Source organism: Staurois parvus, unplaced genomic scaffold, assembly GCF_062004578.1.
Source record: "Staurois parvus isolate SC_StPar_1 unplaced genomic scaffold, SC_StPar_1.0 ptg000334l, whole genome shotgun sequence".
In the NCBI taxonomy this organism is placed as follows: domain Eukaryota; kingdom Metazoa; phylum Chordata; class Amphibia; order Anura; family Ranidae; genus Staurois; species Staurois parvus.
Genome location: NW_028318130.1, coordinates 5,718,689 through 5,744,569, shown reverse-complemented (window position 1 = coordinate 5,744,569; position 25,881 = coordinate 5,718,689). Strand labels below are relative to the sequence as shown.

Sequence of the window (25,881 nt, the reverse complement as noted above, 5' to 3'; positions counted from 1 at the left end):
TTTTCCTATGAGGTTGTGTCTGTGCTATGCAGAGCCATACAAACCAGTGTGCTGGAGCTGACGGAGAGAACTGTATTGTTTACATACAGTTCTCTCCCCCGTCGGTAATACTCGGTGACCATTGGCCAGGACCCGGTGATTTGACAGCCGGGGCTGTGAACGGCAGCAGGGGTAGGGCGTGTGCACAAGGGCCCCCTACCCAGAAATGCAAAATCACGTATATTATATATGTGATTTTGCACACCCCTGCTGCCCTGTAACAGTATTTCTGCTGCAGGGCAGCGTGAAAGTGGATAAAACAGTTTATTTATATTATTTTTACTCTGTATGCCAAAGGCTTTTTTTTTTTTTTTTTTTTTAAACGTGAGCGTTAGCAGATGAATAGAAACTCCTCCTGCCACTTTGTCCCTGTAGGCAGGCTGGGAAAGAGCTGGTCATGTGACAGCTGTTGATTAATTAGAAAAAAAGGTTACATTTTTAAATGAAAATAATTAGAGAGCCATCATCGTCATACAGAAAGGGAAGGGACCATGTAGATGAAACCGTGTGTGTGTTTAGTATGAGGAATTGACCAGGCACACAGTTGTAGCACATTTTTCTCCAGTCTTTTTTATTCCTCCACATATATCGGGTGAGATTAGTAGACGATCCTTCATAAGCAGTACAGCCGCTTCCACAGCCTCCACCCATACCAATAAGTCAGGTCTCAGCGGCTACATCACATCCTCACAAAGTGAAGCCACTTCCTGTCCTGTCACACACAGCAGAGCTGGAGGAGTCTGCATAACACCGGAGCGGCTTCCTGTTGACGTCCCTCTGGGTCACCCTAGCAACAGCCTGTGTATTCCTGCAGTCCACATTCTAGAAGTAACCAATGGAAGGCTGCCTGGGAAAGGTGAACAGTTTTGACCCAACCACCTCCTCGTAGCTCGCTGACATCAAAGTCACATGACCTGGTGGAGAAGCAGCCAGTGGGCGCCCAGGAAGCTGACAGTGTGGGAGAGTCAGCGGGGAGCCGGAGAGGATCTCTTCCATGGCCTCGCTGTAAGTATCCGGGGTGATGTGTGTTGGGGGAGAAGGACGACTACCTTCACCATGTGTGCTAAACCGTTGTCGCTGCTAACCACATTCTCTACTACTAGGTATTGTATACTACTGGGGGGTGCTGTGTACTACAAGAAGTATTATACTTCTGGGGGGTGCTATGTACTACTAGAGGTATTGTATACTTCTGGGGGGTGCTATGTACTACTAGAGGTATTGTATACTTCTGGGGGGTGCTATGTACTACTAGAGGTATTGTATACTTCTGGGGGGTGCTATGTACTACTAGAGGTATTATACTTCTGGGGGGTGCTGTGTACTACTAGAGGTATTATACTTCTGGGGGGTGCTATGTACTACTAGAGGTATTATACTTCTGGGGGGTGCTGTGTACTACTAGAGGTATTATACTTCTGGGGGGTGCTATGTACTACTAGAGGTATTATACTTCTGGGGGGTGCTGTGTACTACTAGAGGTATTATACTTCTGGGGGGTGCTATGTACTACTAGAGGTATTGTATACTTCTGGGGGGTGCTGTGTACTACTAGAGGTATTGTATACTTCTGGGGGGTGCTATGTACTACTAGAGGTATTGTATACTTCTGGGGGGTGCTGTGTACTACTAGAAGTATTATACTTCTGGGGGGTGCTGTGTACTACTAGGTATTGTATACTTCTGGGGGGTGCTGTGTACTACTGGAGGTATTGTATACTACTTGGGGGTGCTGTGTACTACTAGAGGTATTGTATACTACTGGGGGGGTGCTGTTTACTACTGGAGGTATTGTATACTTCTGGGGGGTGCTGTGTACTACTAGAGGTATTGTATACTTCTGGGGGGTGCTGTGTACTACTAGAGGTATTATACTTCTGGGGGGTGCTATGTACTACTAGAGGTATTGTATACTACTGGGGGGTGCTGTGTACTACTAGAGGTATTATACTTCTGGGGGGTGCTATGTACTACTAGAGGTATTGTATACTTCTGGGGGGTGCTGTGTACTACTAGAGGTATTATACTTCTGGGGGGTGCTATGTACTACTAGAGGTATTGTATACTTCTGGGGGGTGCTGTGTACTACTAGAGGTATTGTATACTTCTGGGGGGTGCTGTGTACTACTAGAGGTATTATACTTCTGGGGGGTGCTATGTACTACTAGAGGTATTGTATACTTCTGGGGGGTGCTGTGTACTACTAGAGGTATTGTATACTTCTGGGGGGTGCTGTGTACTACTAGAGGTATTGTATACTTCTGGGGGGTGCTGTGTACTACTAGAGGTATTGTATACATCTGGGGGGTGCTGTGTACTACTAGAGGTATTATACTTCTGGGGGGTGCTGTGTACTACTAGAGGTATTATACTTCTGGGGGGTGCTGTGTACTACTAGAGGTATTGTATACTTCTGGGGGGTGCTGTGTACTACTAGAGGTATTATACTTCTGGGGGGTGCTTTGTACTACTAGAGGTATTGTGTACTTCTGGGGGGTGCTGTGTACTACTAGAGGTATTGTATACTACTGGGGGGTGCTGTGTACTACTAGAGGTATTGTATACTACTGGGGGGTGCTGTGTACTACTAGAGGTATTGTACACTACCGGGGGGTGCTGTGTGCTACTAGAGGTATTGTACACTACCGGGGGTGCTGTGTGCTACTAGAGGTATTGCACACTTCTGGGGGATGCTGTGTGCTACTAGAGGTATTGTACACTTCTGGGGGGTGCTGTGTGCTACTAGAGGTATTGTATACTTCTGGGGGGTGCTGTGTACTACTAGAGGTATTGTATACTTCTGGGGGGTGCTGTGTACTACTAGAGGTATTGTATACTTCTGGGGGGTGCTGTGTACTACTAGAGGTATTATACTTCTGGGGGGTGCTGTGTACTACTAGAGGTATTATACTTCTGGGGGGTGCTGTGTACTACTAGAGGTATTATACTTCTGGGGGGTGCTGTGTACTACTAGAGGTATTATACTTCTGGGGGGTGCTGTGTACTACTAGAGGTATTATACTTCTGGGGGGTGCTTTGTACTACTAGAGGTATTGTGTACTTCTGGGGGGTGCTGTGTACTACTAGAGGTATTGTATACTACTGGGGGGTGCTGTGTACTACTAGAGGTATTGTACACTACCGGGGGGTGCTGTGTACTACTAGAGGTATTGTACACTACCGGGGGGTGCTGTGTGCTACTAGAGGTATTGTACACTACCGGGGGTGCTGTGTGCTACTAGAGGTATTGCACACTTCTGGGGGGTGCTGTGTGCTACTAGAGGTATTGTACACTTCTGGGGGGGTGCTGTGTGCTACTAGAGGTATTGTATACTTCTGGGGGGGTGCTGTGTGCTACTAGAGGTATAGTATACTTCTGGGGGGTGCTGTGTACTCCAGGGGGGAGGGGGAGTTCTGTGTACTACTGGAGGTATTGTATGCTTCTGGGGGGTGCTGTGTACTACTGGAGGTATTGTATGCTTCTGGGGGGTGCTGTGTACTACTGGAGGTACTGTATGCTTCTGGGGGGTGCTGTGTAATACTAGAGGTATTGTTTACTACTTGGGGGTGCTGTTTACTACTCGAGGTATTGTTTACTATGGGGGGAGGTGCTGTGTACTACTGGAGGTTTTGTTTACTTCTGGGGGGTGCTGTGTACTACTAGAGCTTTACTACTGGGGGGTGCTGTGTACTACTAGAGGTATTGTTTACTACGGGGGAGGGGGTGCTGTGTACTACTAGAAGTATTGTATACTTCGGGGGTGTTCTGTGTATGACTAGAGGTATTGTTTACTTCTTGGGAGTGCTGTTAGTAGAGGTATTGTATACTTCTGGGTGGTGCTGTGTACTACTAGAGGTATTGTATACTTCTGGGGGGGGGGGGGGTGCTGTGTACTACTGGAGGTACTGTATGCTTCTGGGGGGTGCTGTGTACTACTGGAGGTACTGTATGCTTCTGGAGGGTGCTGTGTACTACAAGAGGTATTGTTTAGTTCTGGGGGGGGGGGGTGCTGTGTAATACTAGAGGTATTGTTTACTACTGGGGGGTGCTGTGTACTGCTAGAGGTATTTACTACTGGGGGGTGCTTTGTACTATGGGGGGGGTGCTGTGTGCTACTAGAGGTATTGTTTACTACTTGGGGGGTGCTGTGTACTACTAGAGGTATTGTTTACTACTTGGGGGGTGCCGTGTACTACTAGAGGTATTGTTTACTACTTGGGGGGTGCCGTGTACTACTAGAGGTATTGTTTACTTCAGGGTGCTGTGTACTACTGGAGGTATTGTATACTTCTTGGGGGTGCTGTGTACTACTGGAGGTGGAGGTATTGTTTACTACTGGGGGGTGCTGTGTACTACTGGAGGTATTGTTTACTACTGGGGGGTGCTGTGTATTACTGGAGGTATTGTATACTTCTGAGGGGTGCTGTGTACTACTGTGGGGGGGTGCTTTGTACTACTAGGGGTATTGTATACTTCTGGGGGGGGGGTGCTGTATTCTACTGGAGGTATTGTTTACTACTGGGGGGTGCTGTGTACTACTGGAGGTATTGTATGCTTCTGGGGGGTGCTGTGTACAATGGGGTGGGGTGAGTGCTGTGTACTACTGGAGGTATTGTATACTTCTGGGGGGTGCTGTGTACTACAAGAGGTATTGTTTACTACTTGGGGGGGGGGGTGCTGTTTACTACTAGAGGTATTACTATTGGGGGGTGCTGTGTACTACTAGAGGTATTGTTTACTACTGGGGGGTGCTGTGTACTACTAGAGGTATTGTATACTACTTGGGGGTGCTGTGTACTACTGGAGGTATTGTATACTACTTGGGGGTGCTGTGTACTACTGGAGGTATTGTATACTACTTGGGGGTGCTGTGTACTACTGGAGGTATTGTATACTACTGGGGGGGTGCTGTTTACTACTGGAGGTATTGTATACTACTGGGGGGTGCTGTGTACTACTGGAGGTATTGTATACTTCTGGGGGGTGCTGTGTACTACTGGAGGTATTGTTTACTACTGGGGGGTGCTGTGTTCTATTGGAGGTATTGTTTACTACTGGGAGGTGTTGTGTACTACGGGGGGGTGCTGTGTACTACTGGAGGTATTGCATACCTCTGGGGAGTGTTGTGTACTACTGGGGGGTTCTGTTTACTACGGGGGGGGGCGGGGTGCTGTGTACTACTAGAGGTATTGGTTACTTCTGGGGGGTGCTGTGTACTACTGGAGGTATTGATTAACACTAGGGGGTGCTGTGTAACAACACTAGAGGTATTGTTTACTACTTGGGGGTGCTGTTTACTACTGGAGGTATTGTTTACTATGGGGGGAGGTGCTGTGTACTACTGGAGGTTTTGTTTACTTCTGGGGGGTGCTGTGTACTACTAGAGCTTTACTACTGGGGGGTGCTGTGTACTACTAGAGGTATTGTTTACTACGGGGGAGGGGGTGCTGTGTACTACTAGAAGTATTGTATACTTCGGGGGTGTTCTGTGTATGACTAGAGGTATTGTTTACTTCTTGGGAGTGCTGTGTTAGTAGAGGTATTGTATACTTCTGGGTGGTGCTGTGTACTACTAGAGGTATTGTATACTTCTGGGGGGGGGGGTGCTGTGTACTACTGGAGGTACTGTATGCTTCTGGGGGGTGCTGTGTACTACTGGAGGTACTGTATGCTTCTGGAGGGTGCTGTGTACTACAAGAGGTATTGTTTAGTTCTGGGGGGGGGGGGTGCTGTGTAATACTAGAGGTATTGTTTACTACTGGGGGGTGCTGTGTACTGCTAGAGGTATTTACTACTGGGGGGTGCTTTGTACTATGGGGGGGGGGGGTGCTGTGTGCTACTAGAGGTATTGTTTACTACTTGGGGGGGGGGGGGTGCTGTGTACTACTAGAGGTATTGTTTACTACTTGGGGGGTGCCGTGTACTACTAGAGGTATTGTTTACTACTTGGGGGGTGCCGTGTACTACTAGAGGTATTGTTTACTTCAGGGTGCTGTGTACTACTGGAGGTATTGTATACTTCTTGGGGGTGCTGTGTACTACTGGAGGTGGAGGTATTGTTTACTACTGGGGGGTGCTGTGTACTACTGGAGGTATTGTTTACTACTGGGGGGTGCTGTGTATTACTGGAGGTATTGTATACTTCTGAGGGGTGCTGTGTACTACTGGGGGGGGTGCTTTGTACTACTAGGGGTATTGTATACTTCTGGGGGGTGCTGTGTACTACAAGAGGTATTGTTTACTACTGGGGGGGGGGGGTGTTGCTGTTTGCTACTAGAGGTATTGTTTACTACTGGGGGGTGCTGTGTACTGCTAGAGGTATTGTATACTTCTGGGGAGTGCTGTGTACTACTGGAGGTATTGTTTACTACCAGGGGGTGCTGTGCACTACTAGAGCTACTGGGGGGTGCTTTGTACTATGGGGGGGGGGTGTGCTGTGTGCTACTAGAGAGATTCTTTACTACTTGGGCGGTGCTGTGTACTACTAGAGGTATTGTTTACTACTTGGGGGGGGGGGGTGCTGTTTACTACTAGAGGTATTACTATTGGGGGGTGCTGTGTACTACTAGAGGTATTGTTTACTACTGGGGGGTGCTGTGTACTACTAGAGGTATTGTTTACTACTTGGGGGGGGGGGGGTGCTGTTTACTACTAGAGGTATTACTACTGGGGGGTGCTGTGTACTACTAGAGGTATTGTATACTACTGGGGGGTGCTGTGTACTACTGGAGGTATTGTATACTACTGGGGGGGGTGCTGTTTACTACTGGAGGTATTGTATACTACTGGGGGGTGCTGTGTACTACTGGAGGTATTGTATACTTCTGGGGGGTGCTGTGTACTACTGGAGGTATTGTTTACTACTGGGGGGTGCTGTGTTCTATTGGAGGTATTGTTTACTACTGGGAGGTGTTGTGTACTACGGGGGGGGGGGGGGGGGTGCGGTGTACTACTGGAGGTATTGCATACCTCTGGGGAGTGTTGTGTACTACTGGGGGGTTCTGTTTACTACGGGGGGGGGCGGGGCGGGGTGCTGTGTACTACTGGAGGTATTGATTAACACTAGGGGGTGCTGTGTAACAACACTAGAGGTATTGTTTACTACTTGGGGGTGCTGTTTACTACTGGAGGTATTGTTTACTATGGGGGGAGGTGCTGTGTACTACTGGAGGTTTTGTTTACTTCTGGGGGGTGCTGTGTACTACTAGAGCTTTACTACTGGGGGGTGCTGTGTACTACTAGAGGTATTGTTTACTACGGGGGAGGGGGTGCTGTGTACTACTAGAAGTATTGTATACTTCGGGGGTGTTCTGTGTATGACTAGAGGTATTGTTTACTTCTTGGGAGTGCTGTGTTAGTAGAGGTATTGTATACTTCTGGGTGGTGCTGTGTACTACTGGAGGTATTGTATACTTCTGGGGGGGTGCTGTGTACTACTGGAGGTATTGTATACTTCTGGGGGGGTGCTGTGTACTACTGGAGGTATTGTATACTTCTGGAGGTGCTGTGTACTATTGGAGGTATTGTTTACTACTGGGGGGTGCTGTATAGTACCGGGGGGGTGCTGTGTACTATGTGGGGTGGGGGTGCTTTGTACTACTAGAGGTATTGTTTACTGCTAGGGGGTGCTGTGTACTGCGGTGGTGGGGGGGTGCTGTGTACTACTGGAAGTATTGTTTACGTCTGGGGAATGCTGTGTACTTCTGGAGGTATTGTTTACTTCTTGGGAGTGCTGTGTTACTAGAGGTATTGTTTACTACTGGGAGGTGCTGTGTACTACTAGAGGTATTGCATTCTTCTGGGGGGTGCTGTGTACTACTGGAGGTATTGTTTTCTACAATGGGGTCCTAGGTACTGTATACTGCTGGGGGGTGCTGTGTACTACTAGAGGTATTGTTTACTACCTGGGGGTGCTGTGTACTACTAAAGGTATTGTTTACTACCTGGGGGTGCTGTGTACTATTAGAGGTATTGCTTACTACTGGGGGTTCTGTATACTACTAGAGGTATTGTTTACTACGGGGGGCTGCTGTGTACTACTCGAAGTATTGTATACTTCAGGGGGGGCGTTGTGTACTAATAGAGGTATTGTTTTCTACTGGAAGGGTGCTGTACTGTTAGAGGTATTTATTACAGGAGGGGTGGTGGTGGGTGTTATGTACTACTGGAGGTATTGTGTACTACTGTGGAGGCACTGTGTACTACTAGGGGGGTATTGTGTACTTCTGGGGAGCACTGTGTACTAATGGGGGCAATTTATATTGCTGAGGAATACTGTTTACTACTGGGGGTATTGTGTCCTACTGGGGAGTACTGTGTACTACTCTCTGTACCGCTGTGAGCATACTACTACTGAGGAGCAGCGTGTACTATGGCGAGCACCCTGTACTATGGCGAGCACCCTGTACTACACTCTCTACCACTGTAAGCATGCTACAAAGGTCACTATATACTACTGAGGGCACGCTGTACTAATAGGAGTGCCGTACTAATGTGAGCGCACTGTACTACACTGCAACATATACTACTGGGAGCACACTGTACTAGTGGGGGCACTGTGTCCTACCCAGCACTCTTTACTACTGGGAGCACCCTGTAATACACTGTATACCCCTGGAAGCACATTGGATTACTAGGGGCACTGTATACTACTAGCAGCACACTGTACTACACCGCAGTCCTGCCAGTCCCTCTGCTTTCCTGTTAAAAACTTATTACACCAGGCAGGACAGCACAGCATGGTCAGTTCTCTAGCTGTGCTGGGAACTCAGCCTGCTCTGCTGCTGTATACCCTCTCTTGAGGGTATGTGCTCACTTAAAACATAGATGGAAAAATCTCCTATTGTGACTTTTGAATTCTGACAGCTGTGACAGTCAGATGACATGTGCAGTGGCTGCATCTGATTGGATACAGGGGCTGTTTGGTTAACAATTTTCTGTCTGGCTTCTTTAATTTTTCAGTCTACAGATGGAGGGTAGTGACAGGGCCACTCATATAGTGAATTTAATTTTGCTTTTTGAGTTAACCAGTGGAAATGTTCTTAGTATATGGCCAGCGTAGGGCCCCTTCCACACAGGGTGGAATCTGCTCTGTTCAGCAGGTGATATGGCCACTGATCAGATCAGGCGGATGACAAGTCCATGACTGCTCAGTTTATGCAGAGCAGACACACACTGTTACAACCTGCTCTGCTCTATGGGCGGTTGGCTGTTAACAGACCTGCCATTCATTTATATCTGACTGCCATCTGATCTTATCTGCCGAGATGTAAGGGAATGGATTCCCTTCTGTTTCTTTTTAGCAGACCAGATCAGATTTGAGGTAGGCGGGTGTACACAGACACCCGTCCGTCTACACCCGCTGGTCCATAGTGATACGTGGACCATTTAATCAAGTCCACCTGAAAAACTGAAAGGCGAACCTGACCGGATCACCCATGTGAAAGGGGGCTATGCGCTCATTCACACTATACCAGTTCAGCTGCGCTTATCTGCTTATCTGCACAGCTCAACACAAGGGCGCCTAAAAAACAATTGTTTTGTTTGTAGAGTATCTGCCCTGTGCAACACTGCCGCGAGGTGGGTTGCAGTTCATTCACTTGTGTAAAAACAGACAGACTGCATTTTTATTTTGTACCATATATCCACTAATTGTAAGGGGTGACGGCACTTACCCAAAAATATAAAACATAAGGAATGCTGCGCTACATTCAAATCAACCAAATTGTGAATGTGGGATCCCAAAATATCAAATCAAAAAATGTGACAATGTTAACAATATTAACAATGCAAATCTATGCGTGCTTGCTGATAATAACAACAATCAAATAAATCACTCAAAAAATGTAAAAACACAAAAAAACACAAAAAACCATATCTATATGTATGTGCATGAACCAAAAATACACATACATATAATTAAATCACACGTGCCTATTGTGAAGTGAAAAAATAACCATAATAATGGTGACACAAACTAATATCTCAAAGTCCAAAAAATATAAAATATTGTTGGTGAACAAAACAGTGCTTCCAAATTATACTGTTAGTGACCACAGGTGAAAACTCGTGTAGGTTTCTGGGTGTATATAGATCTACGAATCCAACCACCTTCTGGATTAGCCTCTCACCTCATCCCTTCGACCCTTGCGGATCAAAGAGCAGTAGTGGATCCCTCAGGATGCCCTGATGAAGTCACATGACATTGTGACGCAACGCGTCAGCTTAACGCGGTGACGTATTTCCGGCGTGGCGGCCATCTTGGTACACCTGTGTATTCAGCTGTACACCCAACAGATATATCCTCATCTGAAAGCATGAGGCTTTAGTGTGGACTGGCTGCTACGTAAGTTTTTATTTAAATATGCTACATGTTCCTATGGTATAATTAAATATACTACACTATGGGAGGATTCCTTTGTCTTATTCTGAGAGATTGATATTACAACCTTTCCTGGAGAAGAGCCATAGTGGGAATATTATATCCTGAAAGCTGTCTTGGAGTGCTTTGGTACCTGGAGGATCTGTGAGAGGGATCCACTACTGCTCTTTGATCCGCAAGGGTCGAAGGGATGAGGTGAGAGGCTAATCCAGAAGGTGGTTGGATTCGTAGATCTATATACACCCAGAAACCTACACGAGTTTTCACCTGTGGTCACTAACAGTATAATTTGGAAGCACTGTTTTGTTCACCAACAATATTTTATATTTTTTGGACTTTGAGATATTAGTTTGTGTCACCATTATTATGGTTATTTTTTCACTTCACAATAGGCACGTGTGATTTAATTATATGTATGTGTATTTTTGGTTCATGCACATACATATAGATATGGTTTTTTGTGTTTTTTTGTGTTTTTTTTACATTTTTTGAGTGATTTATTTGATTGTTGTTATTATCAGCAAGCACGCATAGATTTGCATTGTTAATATTGTTAACATTGTCACATTTTTTGATTTGATATTTTGGGATCCCACATTCACAATTTGGTTGATTTGAATGTAGCGCAGCATTCCTTATGTTTTATATTTACTTGATCACTGGTATATGATTTAATGCTAGCAGCTCCCTTTGGGATTTATACACATATTTATTTGATTTATACACTTGGAGCGCAGGAGGGTCACACCACTATTGCTATACTTACCCAAAAATGTTATACGTAAACCTAAAAAACATTCAAATAACATAAATAATAGTTGATCATCTTTCAACTGTTCACACTTGGTGTTCACACCAATCCACATTCACTTCTGTGCAATAGAAGAAAGGGGCTTGTAGTGTGAAAACTTCAGGGTGGGATTGATCTGGACATAGACAAGAAGAGGATAATATACCGCCCCGGGCTCCGTTTTTGCCCCATTCTGTGTCCCCGAATTGGTTGGCTGCGGCGATGCACAATAACAGTGGGAGACTGACAAGACTATTCAAGGAGGAGCAGAGCTACACCCAACTAGGATTGGATAGAAAGAGCACTACGTTGTTGTTGTTGTTGTTATTCCGGATTTATATAGCTCCAACAGTTTGCTCAGCGCTTTACAATATAACTGGAGACAAAATACAGTTCAATACAAGTGGGATAGGAGGGCCCTGAGTGTGGTGTGTTCTCATCCTCATGGTCTTTTCTATGTCTGGTTCAACCCCCCCCAGTACAAGCTTTTTTTCTTCTTTTGCACATAAGTGATTGTCATCTCAGTGAACACTGAGCACATTCACAAGTGACCTTTTGAAGGACTGTTAACTATTATTTTGTTGAAAAATCACTTTGAAAAACACCCCCTAGCATTTTTCGCTGTGGTCATCTTGAGTAAGGGAAGGGGATTCATGTAGAGTTTACTTTCTAGAAACCATCTGCCCTTAACTCAGGCATGCAGACAGGAGGGGGTGCTTACCTGAGAAATACCTTCCTCCAGATGAAATGAAAAACAAATGCAAAGAAAGACTCCTGGGATGTGTGACATCATTTTATCTAGACCGGAAACCAAGAAGTATCTGTAAAAATGTAAAACAAAAGTTTAAAACCATTAAATATGATATACTTTCTAATATAGTATATAATTCTATTGCTACCATTTGGCTGTAGTAAGTGCCTTATAAAGGCTGAGTGCAACTTAACTAACTCCAATGCCAGCAAAGTTTCTTATTTCCCTTAAAAAAAAAAAAGACAGTGTCAAAAAAATCACCTTGGCGTGAAACATCTCTGATCAGCAGTGTTTGGGGCTGTAGGCTAGTGTGAATGGGCCCTAAATGTTTATCCATAGGACTACAAGACAGAACATTAACATAACAATACCGAGCCTTTAAAACCCAACTGCTTGCTTTCCTTAACTTGATGTTAGATATATTTATGTCTGGGTGTTTTTGTTTTGTTTTTGTTTGTTTTTTTTTTTAATTACATTCTTGGTGACATACCAATGAATACCGTAATCATACCTAATCTATAACTATGTAGGTGTGACTGCAGAGCCTTAGCTGAGCTGCCCTGGAATTTTAATAAACAGCAGTGATGTCAGGGTGTTCCATCATGATGTGCATGTTCTTTACAGATGCCTTGTGTTATTGTATTTACGCTCTCTTCAGTCCTCCCATGACCTCCTGCTCTCTAGTTCCTGTGTCACCTCTTCCCTTACTCGTCTCCAAGACTTCTCCCATCCTATGAAACTCCCTACCCCAGTCTTTTTGACTATCTCCTAATCTATCCACCTTTAGACGATCCCTGAAAACCCTTCTCTTTAACCAGTTGCAGCCCGGCCATTAGCCAGATGGCAACCGAACGAACAGCTCGTCCCTCCAGGTGGACGCCATATGGCGTACTTTCCGGAGCGCGCATTGCGCAGGGTCGCGCTACGGCGCGATCTGTCACTGGCCGTGTACCTCGGACACGGCCGATGACAGATCTGTGCACCGGCCCCGTTGCCAGTACCATGTGACCTGCTGTGACCAATCACAGCAGGTCACATGACCGTTGTATACAATGGATGGTTTCCTTTCATGCCATCCATTGTATACAAGTGTGTCTAGCTGTGAATGGTCACAGCGATCACATGCACAAGCTGGGCCAATCACAGCCCAGCTGTGTCATGTGATTAGCCTTGGCCAAACCACAGCTAATCACAAACAATAAAATCTGAATGAATCGATTTTCATTCAGGTAAATGCTTGCTTATAGCAAAGTAATTTTTTGCTATAAGCTCGAAAGAGCAGGGCCCTCGAGCCCCTCATGTGTTGTTTTGTTACTGTATTGTCTCATGTTCTGTCCCCCACCATAATGTACAGCGCTGAGCAAACTTTTCTGGCGCTATATAAATACTGTATAATAATAAGCAAATTGTGTATAAAAAAAAAAAAAATACTGATCACTTCCCCAAAGTAGTACAATGTTACTAAAATAAAATTAAAAATAATAAAAAAAATTATCTTTTTTTTTTTTTTTTTTTATACTCTCACCAGTCAGTGTCCCTGATCACCGCCATGCCAGTTATATGATGATGCTGTACTGCACTGTAAATTTTTTAATTTCTTCCTTTTCCGAAAAATTATGACAAAAAAATGACAACTTCAAAAAACTCGCCATGCCTGTTATGACATACATCAGACTGTCTACTTTGCAAAAAGGGGTCATCTAGGGGATATCTGTACTGTTCTGACATTCTTGGACCTCAACAAATTAGGTTGGCTGTCAGTACTTCAGGATTGATCAATTTTCAGATATATCCCATAGTTTTGTGAACTCTCACACAAACTAAATAATAAATACTTTCCTACAAACTAAATAATAAATACTAATTTGGGTTATTTTCACCAAAGAAATGTAGCAGAATACATCTTGGCCTAAATTTATTAAGAACAATTATTTGCAAACTTTTATAACAGAAACAAAGAAAACCGTGGGTTTTTTTTTTCAAAATTGTTGGTCTTTTTTTATTAACCACTTCCCGTCCGGCCGTTGTATATAAATGGTCGGAAGGTGGCAGTGCAGGGGCGGGTGGCCGTTTATAAACGACCTCCCCGCCCCCTGCTTGTGCGCACTCCCTGGGATCCTCTGGACACAGTGGAACACCGATCGTCGTACGGGACCTCTGTGCGAGGTTTGATCATGTGATCACTGATTGGCCAATCAGTGATCACATGCAGAGTAGTAAGCAAGATATCACTTCTGACATCATTGCTTACTACATGTGAAATCTGTGAATGATCACAGAGGTCACATGGTACAGTGTCACCATGGTGACACTGTACTGCTAGGGTGACAATATGTAAAAAAAAAAACATAAATAATATAAATTTTTTACTAAAAAGATAACTGAATACATTTTGGCCAAGATTTATGATGAAATTTTATTTATTTGCAAAATTGTATGAGACCCTTTTTTTAAAAAAAATTTTTGGACTTTTTCATTTATATAGCAAAGAAAAATAAAAATCCCAGTGGTGAATAAATACCACCAAAATCTGTCTCAAAAAAATGTTAAAATATTCATATGGGTACAGTGTTGCATGACCGCGCAATTATTATTCAAAGTGTGATAGCCCTGAAAGCTGAAAATTGGCCTGGACAAGAAGGGGGTAAAAGTGTCTGGACTCGAAGTGGTTAATTTAGCAAAAAATAAAAACCCCAGTGGTGATTAAGTACCACCGAAAGAAAGCTCTAGTTGTGTGAAGAAAATGATAAAATGTTAGTTTGCGTACAATGTTGTATGACCGCACAATTGTCATTCAAAGTGTGAGTGTTGAAACCTGAAAATTGGCCTGGGCAGGAAGGGGGTGAAAGTGCCCGGTGTGGAAATGGTTAAAGAAGCCTATCCTGCTTTTAACCAAGGCCCCATGTACACGGGACACTTCTGAACAATGGAAACTGACTGCTGGATGTTTGTGTTTTGGATGTGTTCCAGCTCGCTTCTGTGCAGAAATTATTGCAGCAGTGTCTAACATATTTTCTTTCATGCAAAACCTCAAAGTATGGTGTACCAGGTCCATTTGAGTACCAGTAAAATGCTTTGCATGCATTTTTCATGATGAAAAAAGGCTCTGGACAGCATCTGAAAATGGAAGAGTTAAAAAAAAAAAATTTGCAAACACGGTTAGCCGCGTTTACTAGCATTTGGTGTTTGAAACGCTGATAAAAGCTCCTGAACACAAGTTTTCTGCATTCAAAAAAACGACTGTAAATGACAATGTGTACATGGACACATAGGAGAACATTAGGGTGAGTTCAGGGGCTGCTGAAAAAAACGCTGAACAGCTCCTGAACGTCAGTTTATCAGCTGCAGTGTACATGAGCCCTAATGCACTGTGGATTTTACTTTTTCCATCAGCTCATCCCCTACCGGTTTTACCCTTTATATATCACTTGACTCTCTCTCTCTTAGATTGTAAGGGCCCTCTGATACCGCTTGTACCAAATTGTATTGTAACTGTTTTATCTGCCTTAATTTTGTGACGTCCTGCGCAAACTGTTGGCGCTATGTAAATCCTGTATAATAATGTTTAGATATATTTTTAGATACATTTTTTCTTTGTGTTGTGTGGTTACTGGCAAGTTAAATGTGTTTTTTAAAATTTTGCATTGGGGATGAAAATAGTAAGATATCCTGGCTGGAACCACAAGTTATGCCAAGCTACCAAGACTTTTTAGAAATCCAAAAGATAGTGTCCTAATGCCCATTTAGATTCTTCAATATATTCTGAAAACCAGTGCTCAGATCTTCATACAGCACAAGATCACGGAAACAGTCACTCTCTAAGGTGCAGCCCTCCAAAGATAGGGGAGTCTTGGTACTGGCAAAAAAGAATAAAAGAGGATGCACTTGCCTCGTGCATTACCATGATAGAAGAATTTTATTGTGATATAAACAAATGGATACTCACAAACCAATAGATCATAAAAACAGAGAGAGAGCCACAATTAATGGTCCCAGGTAGCGGGGATCCTGTAGTGGAAAGTGCTAATGCGTTTTGGGAGTCGTGCTCCCTTCCTCAGAACTATGCAGCCTTTCATAGTGGTGGGCCAGTAGGAATGTGTGGGAGCTGAGAGCAGACCAACTTTTTGGGAGTTGGAGTCTTGCCTGATGAAATTGGCATGGATATTCAAGCATATCAGGAAGAATTTCAAGCTGCTGAAGGGATATGCTGGGACCTTGGTTATCTTATCCTTTTTTTTTTTTTTTTTCCTGATGTCAAAAGATAATATAACATTTTAGTTAGGTAAGTAAACTCTGACCGTCTGTGATTTATGCTTCTCACACTGCAGTAAGTGTAGTATTATTATTATTATTATTATTATTATTACACAGCATTTATATAGCGCCAACAGTTTGCTCAGCGCTGTGCATTACAATGGGAGACAATACATGAGACAGTACAGTAACAATACAATAAAATACACGAGGGGTTCGAGGGCCCTGCTCCTTGGAGCTTACAATCCTAGGAGGGAGGGGAGCGTGGTACAGGAGGAAATAGCTGTGGGGGATGGAGTGGTGGGGAGAGCGGAGGAGATCAGTTAGGTGAGGGCGGGGTAGGCTTCTCTGAAGAGATGGGTTTTCAGGGTGCACCTAAATGTGAGGAGGGTAGGTGACAGTCTGATGGATTGGGGTAGTGAGTTCCAGAGGATGCGGGAAGCTCTGGAGAAGTCCTGGAGACAGGCATGGGAGGAGGAGACCAGGGAGCTGGAGAGTAGGAGGTCTTGTGAGGAGCGGAGAGTACGTTTTGGGTGGTAGATGGATATCAGGTCGGTGATGTAGTTTGGGGCAGTGTTATGAACAGCTTTGTACGTCAATGTTAGTATTTTGAGTTTTATGTGTTGGGTAATCGGAAGCCAGTGGAGGGATTGGCAGAGGGGGGTGGCGGATACGGAACAGTTGGTAAGGTGGATGAGTCTGGCCGCAGAATTCAGGATAGACTGAAGCGGGGATAGCCTGTTTTGGGGTAGGCCGGCGAGGAGGGAGTTACAGTAGTGTAAGTGCCATAAGCGTAAAACCTGCAATACTCTAAGCATTCTGTCACATAGGTCATTCTGTAAGAACACACCTTTAGCTGGAATGAGAAGCTCAATAGGTCTGTGAGCTTAGATATTTTCATAGCACATTGAAGATGAAAACATTAGGTGTACAGGGGTTAATGATTCATCCGTAGTAAGCAATACATAAAGGCAACTTTAGCAAAAGCCTGTAGGTAGCTTGTGTTGACAAGAGGGCCAAATAAAGGTAGTTTAGATGGTTTGGGGTACCAGGGCCATTTGTTGGTCCAACAAATATAAAAATTATATTTTTGGATGTTGATGCTTGATTGTTGTCTGCAAGTTATCCAATCCTTCGATCTTCCCCCTTCCTTCCTTCTTTTTTTTTTTTTTTTTTTTTTTTATAAATTGAAGGCACTTGTATATCTTTTCAAATGCATTTTCTGTCTGGTTTCTCACTGTCTTTCTAAAAAAAAGTTGCCATGTAATATACAGACCTTACTTGCAGACTCTATCAGTGACCCAGTGTACCCAGAGCCAAGTCATTTTTTCTGCTCTCTGATCAACTCTCTGGTTGTGTCTCCCTGCAAAATAGATGTATAGTCTCATGTCATAGCTGTGTAGAATGGCTGTTGTGACCACAAGCTAGACACCGGGACACCCTTATTTTCCTTCATCCTGTACTACATGCATATCTACTTTGCAGGATGCAAGGAACACCGCTATGGGCAGTCTCAGGGCAAGAGAAGCATTCAGTACCACGTCTAAATTGGCAAGTTTGATTTGAAGAGTGAGGTGTAGCTAGGTAAAAAATGTTTTCAAGGTTCTGTTATCTTTGATAGCCCAGATAACTATTTGCCTAAGGCTACCCTTAAAGCAGAACTTAATCCATAAAAATCCTGATAAAAAATAATGTTCTTTAGAAAGGAACATACATTCCACATCAAGGCCTCATACACACAAGGACGTTTAAAAAATGCTCCTCCTCTTGACAGCAGCATGTTGGCAGAAAAAACACCTGATGCTTGTCAAAGTGTCAAGTGCTTCAGTGTTAATTCATTTATTCTGGCCATTGAAATGAATTAATGCTCAAACCCTAAATGTGCCTAGTGTTAACACGCGCTTAGATGCTTTTATCATGCGTCAAGTGGTTTTTCTGTCTAAACACTGGATGCACTGGCCCTGGGTTTTTTTCCTGCTGGTAAAAGCTACTGCTTCTAAATGTCTGTGTGCATAGACACATAGGATAACATGGAGGGCTGTTTGAAAGCATTAAAAAATAAAACTGACGCCCCTGAGATTGGCTGCAAAAATGCAGTGTGTATGAGGTCTAATAATTATGCTACCAAAATGAGTGTGCTGTAAATTGCCTTAGCATTGCTCCTTTTGCTTTTTGCTGGAGACTGCCATTTTGCTGAAGCCCAGAGGCCCTGAACTGCAGTAAATCTTTAGGCTCTCAGCAGCTCGACCTCTAGTGGCTCTGATTTTCAGCGCACTGCTGAGCATAGGGAATGACTGATACTGTGCAGAGCAGGACGAGACAGTGGATTACTGGATTTCAAACTGTATAGGCACTTATTTTGATGTTTTCCATAGCTATACCTACAAAAGGTGCCAGCTTAAAAAAATTATCAGGACTTAAAGGATAAGTTCAGCTTTTGTAGATGTTTCATCCATATTTGGGATTGAACATGTAACAAGTTCCAGCTCTTACCTGCTGTCCCCCCGATCCCCCCTCCTTTTGACAGTGGGCGGGGGATCTTCTTCCCACACCAGCTGTCAGAAGTTAAAAACAGGGTGCCTGTGTGGGACTCCACCCAGACAGATGCACCATTCATGCACAGAGTTCTGTGAATTAATGAACTACATCTATCGTCCGCCTCCATGGCCGAAGGCTTGTAGTTCGCAATGAACTGCAGCAAGTCTGCTGGTGAGGTCTCTCGTAGTTCATTGATTCTTCCTGCCATTCAGTAAAAGAATCTGCTGATCGTGGGTGCAGTGCCTTACAGGCTGTAGATTAAAAAAAAAAAAAATGCACGTTTTTATTTATTTTTTTAACCTGCAAAAATGTTTGTTTTGTTTTTTTGTAAAAGGTGAAGTTAGCCTCTAATTTTCTTTACATAAGTTCCACTTCTTTAGCTTGGCCATAACCTAGTAAAATGTTCTTTCATTTTTAAGTGTTTAAGAAAAAATTTGTTGGGTCAAATTGACACTTTTTTTTTCGACCACAGTGATGAGAACAATCCGCAGGATGGATAATTTTTCACAAATAAATTTTACATTGTATGTGGTTTTTGTTCAGAAAAGTCTATTCATTCCAAAGTTGAATGATAAAAGCAAACAAAATTTTGAAGTACTTTCGAACAACATTTGTCAAGTCATCAAATATACTGAGAATTGTTGAATGAATGTTCACGCAAAAATCTACTAGTGTATAGACTGCTTTAGTGTGTTGTCTTACTACTGTAGCATCTTAACCACCTCCCGACTGTGCCATAGCCATAAGACGGTCTATAGATGCCCACACTTCCCCGGGGTGCGCTCTGTGATCGCTGTGTCCTTTGGACATAGGTGATCACAGATCGAAGCAAAGGGCCATCGCATGTAAGCAAATGCTAGTTATCAGCGTTCCTGGGAAAGGGATACATACTGTTTTGGGGCATATGGAAACCTTTTATTATAAAAAAAATCAAAGCTGAACTAACACAATTCCTCTTTTGTATTGGGAAGAAAACAGGTTAACCTTCGTTTTACAGAACTTTGTAAAAGATTGTGGTTGGTCCTGTTGCTTTTGAAGAGGAAAGCTGTCCTGCCGCCATTTATTGTTGGTGAAACATTTTACTATAATTTTGGATGGCTGCCCTATAAACTTCTGGACTCCCAAGTACAGTTCTAAACTGGGTTTCCCATGTCTTGTACATATAAACTATTTGGTTCCATAAGGGTCCTTTCATACCACATGCACATTAAAGCTCACCTCATTGAACATGCATGTGCATCGAAGTTCATTTGACATGCATATTTATACACATTGATATACAATACTTTTCAAGTCATCCGTATTGATATGCTTTTTCATGTCATCTGTTGTGAAGTGACAGGTCCCAGGAATGGTGAAATGTTATTGCCAATTTATGTTTTATATCTTTACTTTCAAATTGTGTTTTGTTGCACATGCAGTCATGTGCATCACATTAAAATACAGAGATTGCATTTTAGTGCAACGCGCATGTACTCAACATGGTGGTGTGAACGAGGCCCATAGAAAAGCATTGTTTTCTATGTGCCCTTGCCATGACCTGCATTAATCGAGTGCAGAAAAATGCAGACCACTGCACATGGTGTGACTGAGCCCTGAAACTGGATAAAACGTACACTAAAATCAAAAGACCAGGCTCCACCTAGAACTGACAATAATTGGGATTCCTTACAGCTGGGAAGATATGGTGAGTATCTGTCATTAAAGTGGAGCTTCACCCAAAAGGGGAAGCTCCGCTTTAAGGACTGGTTCCCCACTAAGGATTGACACCTTTTGTGGAGTGGGTACCCCACATTAACAGGTACTTGCTTCCACGTCCGCTGCGATCACCTAGGCAGTTGGAAGCAAAAGTTGTCCCGACCACTGCCCCCACCCCCCACCCGGTCACTCCTTGTAGTCTTCTGGGACACATGACCGGTCCCAAAAGACTATGGGACCATTCAGAAAGCTCAGCACTATTTGCATGCGTGCAGTGGGCTCCCAGCTGTGAAGCCGCAAGCTGTCACAGCCCGTTGCCCACACTTAAGAGGCTGGGAACACAGGACGACCAGTGAAACGGGCTGCGGTGAGGACACCACAGGATTGAGGGACAGGTGCGTGGCTGTTTTTTGTTTTTTTAAGTCGGCAGCTACAGTTTTTCTAGCTGCTGACTTTTTTTTGCACAGCTTGACTGGAACTCTTCCATGTTAATGGGACCTGTCACCCCTAGTGTGTAGTAAAAAAAAAAAACCTTAATCTAATCTACCTGAAAAATTAAAGCTGGAAATAACTAATGCTGTTTTACTTTTAAATATTCCATGTACACGCAGTAGTACACTTTGCCTTATTAAATAAAAGCCAATGTGAAGATATTTAGTTTTTTATATAAAAGCTTCTTTATTGAGTGTTTGGTTGAGAGAGATTTATGGAGAGCATACATGCATGTCTCTAGATTTGTCATTGGAGCAGAGGATTACGTACAGAAAATCCTGAAAAGATTAAAAAATAAGGTCACATAGCTTATCTGCATACAGTGACACCACATACTTTGGATTGGTGAATTCATAATGCGCATTTTAAACCTTTTATGGATCATCTGCCTGAAAAATGAATTCCCATATCTGTGTTTCCTAAAACGTGTGTACGTTCATCTTAAGTTTGTCATCTTTTAAAGTGTTACTAAACCCAGGACCCAGTATTCATTACATCCAGTCTTCCCCAGTGCACAGAACATGGAAATGCAATTATTTTAGTTACATGTTCCACCTGTTTTTAGGGTGGAACATGTAACATGTTCCCAATGCTGCTGCCTGATTCCCCCCCCCCCCCCATCTCCTTGTGACAGCAAGATGGGGAGAAGTTCCCCAAACTAGCTGTCAATTTTTTAAATCAGCACGGCCATGTGTGCCTCTAAGGCTGTTGGGACTTGTAGTTCTCAATGAACTATCACAACAGTGTGGTAGTTCATTGGGTGTTCCTATCAGTATATCTTCTTGCCCTTACATCCCGTCCAGGCAAGCAAATATACTGACAGATCTGCAGGTGACCTGCATGGCACCAGCGATCTGCTGATCGCAGGTGCAATGCTTACAGGCTCCTGCAACAAAAATAATTAAATGCACTTTTTTTTTTTTTTCTTTTTACCGTCAAAAGGTGAATTTATCCTTTACGTCTTTGCTTACTCTGGAGTTTAAAGGGAGTAATGGTTAATCCGTACTGAGAAATATGATAATCATGAGAAATAGCCCCATCAGGACTGTACTGTAGAATGTTTTAGAAATATATATGTACAATAGTGAATTATGTCAACAAGCTTCATTTGTTTGTGACTTATCTCTGCCCCAGTAAATCAGCATGTAATTGTATTGGCCTTTGGGAGTGAAGAGCTCATGAAAATCAGCTGATAAAATGCAAAGCAAGTGTACTTTTCCATGTTGTCCTTACAAATAAGTACTCAGACACTGCTTTTTCCTTAATCTGATATACGCCATAGTTCCTATTGTGAGACAAAAGAAAAAAAAAATTTGGGCAGGTCAGTGAAAGTGTCACATTGCCAGCCTAGCTGTTTACTACAGAGGACACCCTTTGACACCGTGACACGTGAGAAGAGTCCTACAAGACATGATACACATCAAGTGTTCCTGCATAGCTTTTGGCTGTAGTAATACAAGTACCAGGTTCAGTAAATGTGAAATGTTGTTACTTTCCATAAATGCAGCAACGTCTTCAAGATATCCCCATTTTTCTCTATATATAAGGTTAGTGTTACATACTCTTGTGACATACATACAGTGTGAGACATTATGGATGTTTTTTTGGTTGGTAAAAAGTCTGGAAGGATATTTTGCTGGGCACCGTAAATCTGCAGATGACAAGCTATAATAGTAGAACATATGCTTATTTACAAAACAAACCCACCAGCTGAGCTTTCATTTGTGCCTGAGGCCGCGTTCACAGGTTGTGTACTGCAGCTTAGTGTGTGTATGTGTATATATACTATATTGCCAAACGTGATTGGGATGCCTGCCTTTATACATAAACTTTTAATGGCATCCCAGTCTTAGTCCATGGGTTCAATATTGAGTTGGCCCACCCTTTACAGCTATAACAGCTTCAGCTCTTCTGGGAAGGCTGTCCACAAGGTTTAGGAGTGTGTCTATGGGAATGTTTTACCATTCTTCCAGAAGCACATTTGTGAGGTAAGGCACTGGTGTTGGACAAGAAGGCCTTGCTCATCCATGTCTTTATGGACCTTGCTTTGTGCACTAGTTTGCAGCCATGTTGGAACAGGAAGTGGCCATCCCCAAACTGTTCCCACAATGTTGGGAGCATGAAATTGTCCAAAATGTCTTGGTATGCTGACGCCTTGAGAGTTCCCTTTACTGGAACTAAAGGGCCAAGCCCAACCCCTGAAGAACAACTCCACACCATAATCCCCCCTCCACCAAACTTTACACTTGCCACTATGCAGTCAGGCAAGTACTGTTCTCCTGGCAACCACCAAACCCAAACACGTCCATCGGATTGCCAGACATAGAAGCGTGATTCAGAGTCTCTGTTGCAGCCTCTGGTGATGATTTCAAGGGCATTTTGGGATACACAAGCGCCATACTACACAACGCCTTCAACCAGCTACCGGTCTTCCGAGCGGGTGTGCACAGGCAGGTACTCTTTACCACTGTTGGCATTTTCCTGGGGTATCACTTGACCAAATATGAAAACTACAGGAATGCCAAGAAGGACCGGGAGTTGTTTAACTACATGAAGAAGCACTCAGAGCTTTTCTCCCATAAAGATCCTGTGGGAGCTGGTCATATTGATTAGAGCCATTTAAAGGGGAATATCGAGCTGATCTTGGTCTGGAAGGCATATGCTGTTACTTCTGTTGATGTGGGAGGATCCAGGAGTGATCCCAAAGGCTTGTAGGGCCCCTTTTGGGTCACGGTGAGGAACCAATCTAGCTGTGTGTGGAATCAACAGAGGCTGCAACGCACAAGAATCACCTGCATGTTTTTACATATTTTTGTGGACACTGGTGTCACGTATTGTCAGATTGGATTTGCGTTTATATATTTTGCAGAAGATTTATGTTTTCTATTCACAATATTGTTACTGATTCTTTACCGGATCAATCATATTTTTATAGGGGTTTATATATTCATTATATGATGTGAGTGTTTGGACACAGAGCACTTTTTTGTCACTTTTTTTTTTTTGCAGGATTTATCCCCCAGTGTTGGGATTACATGTGTGTTTCTCACTATATATCAATACTTTGTATTGAGCTTATTCACTTGTGTTAATTTATCCAGTACTGGAACACTTAAAGTTGGTTGTTTTTTCACTATTAGCCATATCATTATTCCCTATTGGGGATTTCAGTCACTGGTTAGAGAGCGCTACACCTATTTTTTGAATTTTTTGTTTCTTTCACTTTTAGGTAACAAGGTGCAGGTGTTAGCAGCCTTTTATATTAGGTTCTGAGCGCAGGAGGTCCACTTTATTATATATTAGTTCCTGGAGGATGAATCATTGAATGGCCCCCATGCTCACTTGACCTAAATCTAATCGATCACCTCTGGGATATTATGTTTCGGTCCATCTGACGTCACCAGGTTGCACCTCAGACTGTCCAGGAGCTCAGTTATGCCCTTGTCCAGATCTGGAAGAAAATTCCCCAGGACACCATCTGTCGTCTCATTAGGAGCATGCCCTGACATTGTCAGCCATGCATACAAGCATGTGGGGGCCATGCAAACTACTGAGTACAATTTTGAGTTTCTGCAATGAAATTTTAATAAAATGGACTAGTCTGCTGCATAATTTTTTCACTTTGAATTTCGGGATGTCTTTGAATTCAGTCTCTTGTAGGTTGATGATTTTCATTTCCATCAAACAATGGAGCATCCTTATGTTCCTAACACATTACCCAGTCCATATCCGTATAGAGATCCAGCATGATATTTTTGCCCTTTGGGATCTGATGTGTTTTTTCAAAGTGTTCCTTTAATTTTTTTGAGCAGTGTATTTTTCATTTCTCCGGTGGGAGGTTTCCTGCATTTGTGGTACACGTGTCATTCATGCAATAAAGGGGTTATGGTATGTTGGGAGTGGTGTAACATGCCACCCCTAATTGCTTATAACAGATGCTGTTTATAATACTTATGTCTGCACATAATTTGGTGTGGTTCTTTCTGTGTATATAGTTCTGGCTGCTGTACACTGATCACTGGGGTTGCTCATTTGGCACCCCCTACGTACTTTAAAAAGCCTTGCATTCTTTACAATGGATGCAAGGTGTTCTGTGATAGGAGGAGTGGAAATGGTTACGTTCATCCACACCTCCTCCAATCACAGAGTGTAGAACAGAACTGCAAGCCTCATCAGTGGACATTTAAAGCTGACAGAAGACTGTTGCCTGTAGTAAAAGTAAATCTGGGTACACACACATTATTTTCATTCATCCTGGGGGGCTAAACGAAAACCTATTCCTCCATGTTTTCCCCCTTCATCTTTTAGGACAGCACCTTGAGAGACCTCAGCTCCTCCCCACCTGAGGAAACCCCTCCACCCTAAACAAAAAGCACTATCACTCCCCTCCGACCTCTGTTTTGGTGTTTCCTCCGGTGGGGAGACATCTCAAGCAAGCCTCTCAGGTGCTGTCAGGGGACGGCAGAGCCTGACATCCAGAAATGGGGGAGTAGCAGGGAGTGAAGGCCGGAGATCCGGCTGCGATCCTCCCGACTAAAGCTGCGGTGGCAGAGCAGTGAGCCCTGGGTGACAGGGAGTGACACTGACCTGCCGGCCGCCCCGGCCCCCTCCAGAGAGTTGCAGGTGCCGGGGCGGCCTCGGTGGGATCAGGAGAAGATCGGGGAGGAGTCCCGCCCCTCCCATGCATGCTGGCTTAGGAGCACACCGGGCCGGATGATGGGAGACGTCATTTCCGGCGGAGGGAGCGGGGCCTCTTCCGGCCGCGGCCCTATACACCGGGGTCGGAGGCAATGGCGGTGCAACGTGGACCAGAGCCTGTAAGGACAGGCACACCGTGGGAGATTGGCGACTACGCTCCTGTCGGATGTCCGACACAGAAGCTCCGGGACCAGGCGAGGCCTGCACCAGCCAGACCCAGGTAAGGTGACTCTGGAGTC

At 43.8% G+C, this 25,881-nt stretch overlaps 1 protein-coding gene across 1 annotated transcript in view; it reads left to right on the top strand.

The window, feature by feature from the left end:
- The first annotated feature begins 786 nt into the window (after positions 1–786).
- FBXO8 (F-box protein 8) overlaps positions 787–25,881 on the top strand; it is an 82,319-nt gene continuing 57,224 nt past the window's right edge. The window contains exon 1 of the mRNA XM_089684041.1: positions 787–1,044. The gene's annotated coding sequence lies outside the window, so the exon portion shown is untranslated. The remainder of the gene's footprint in view (positions 1,045–25,881) is intronic.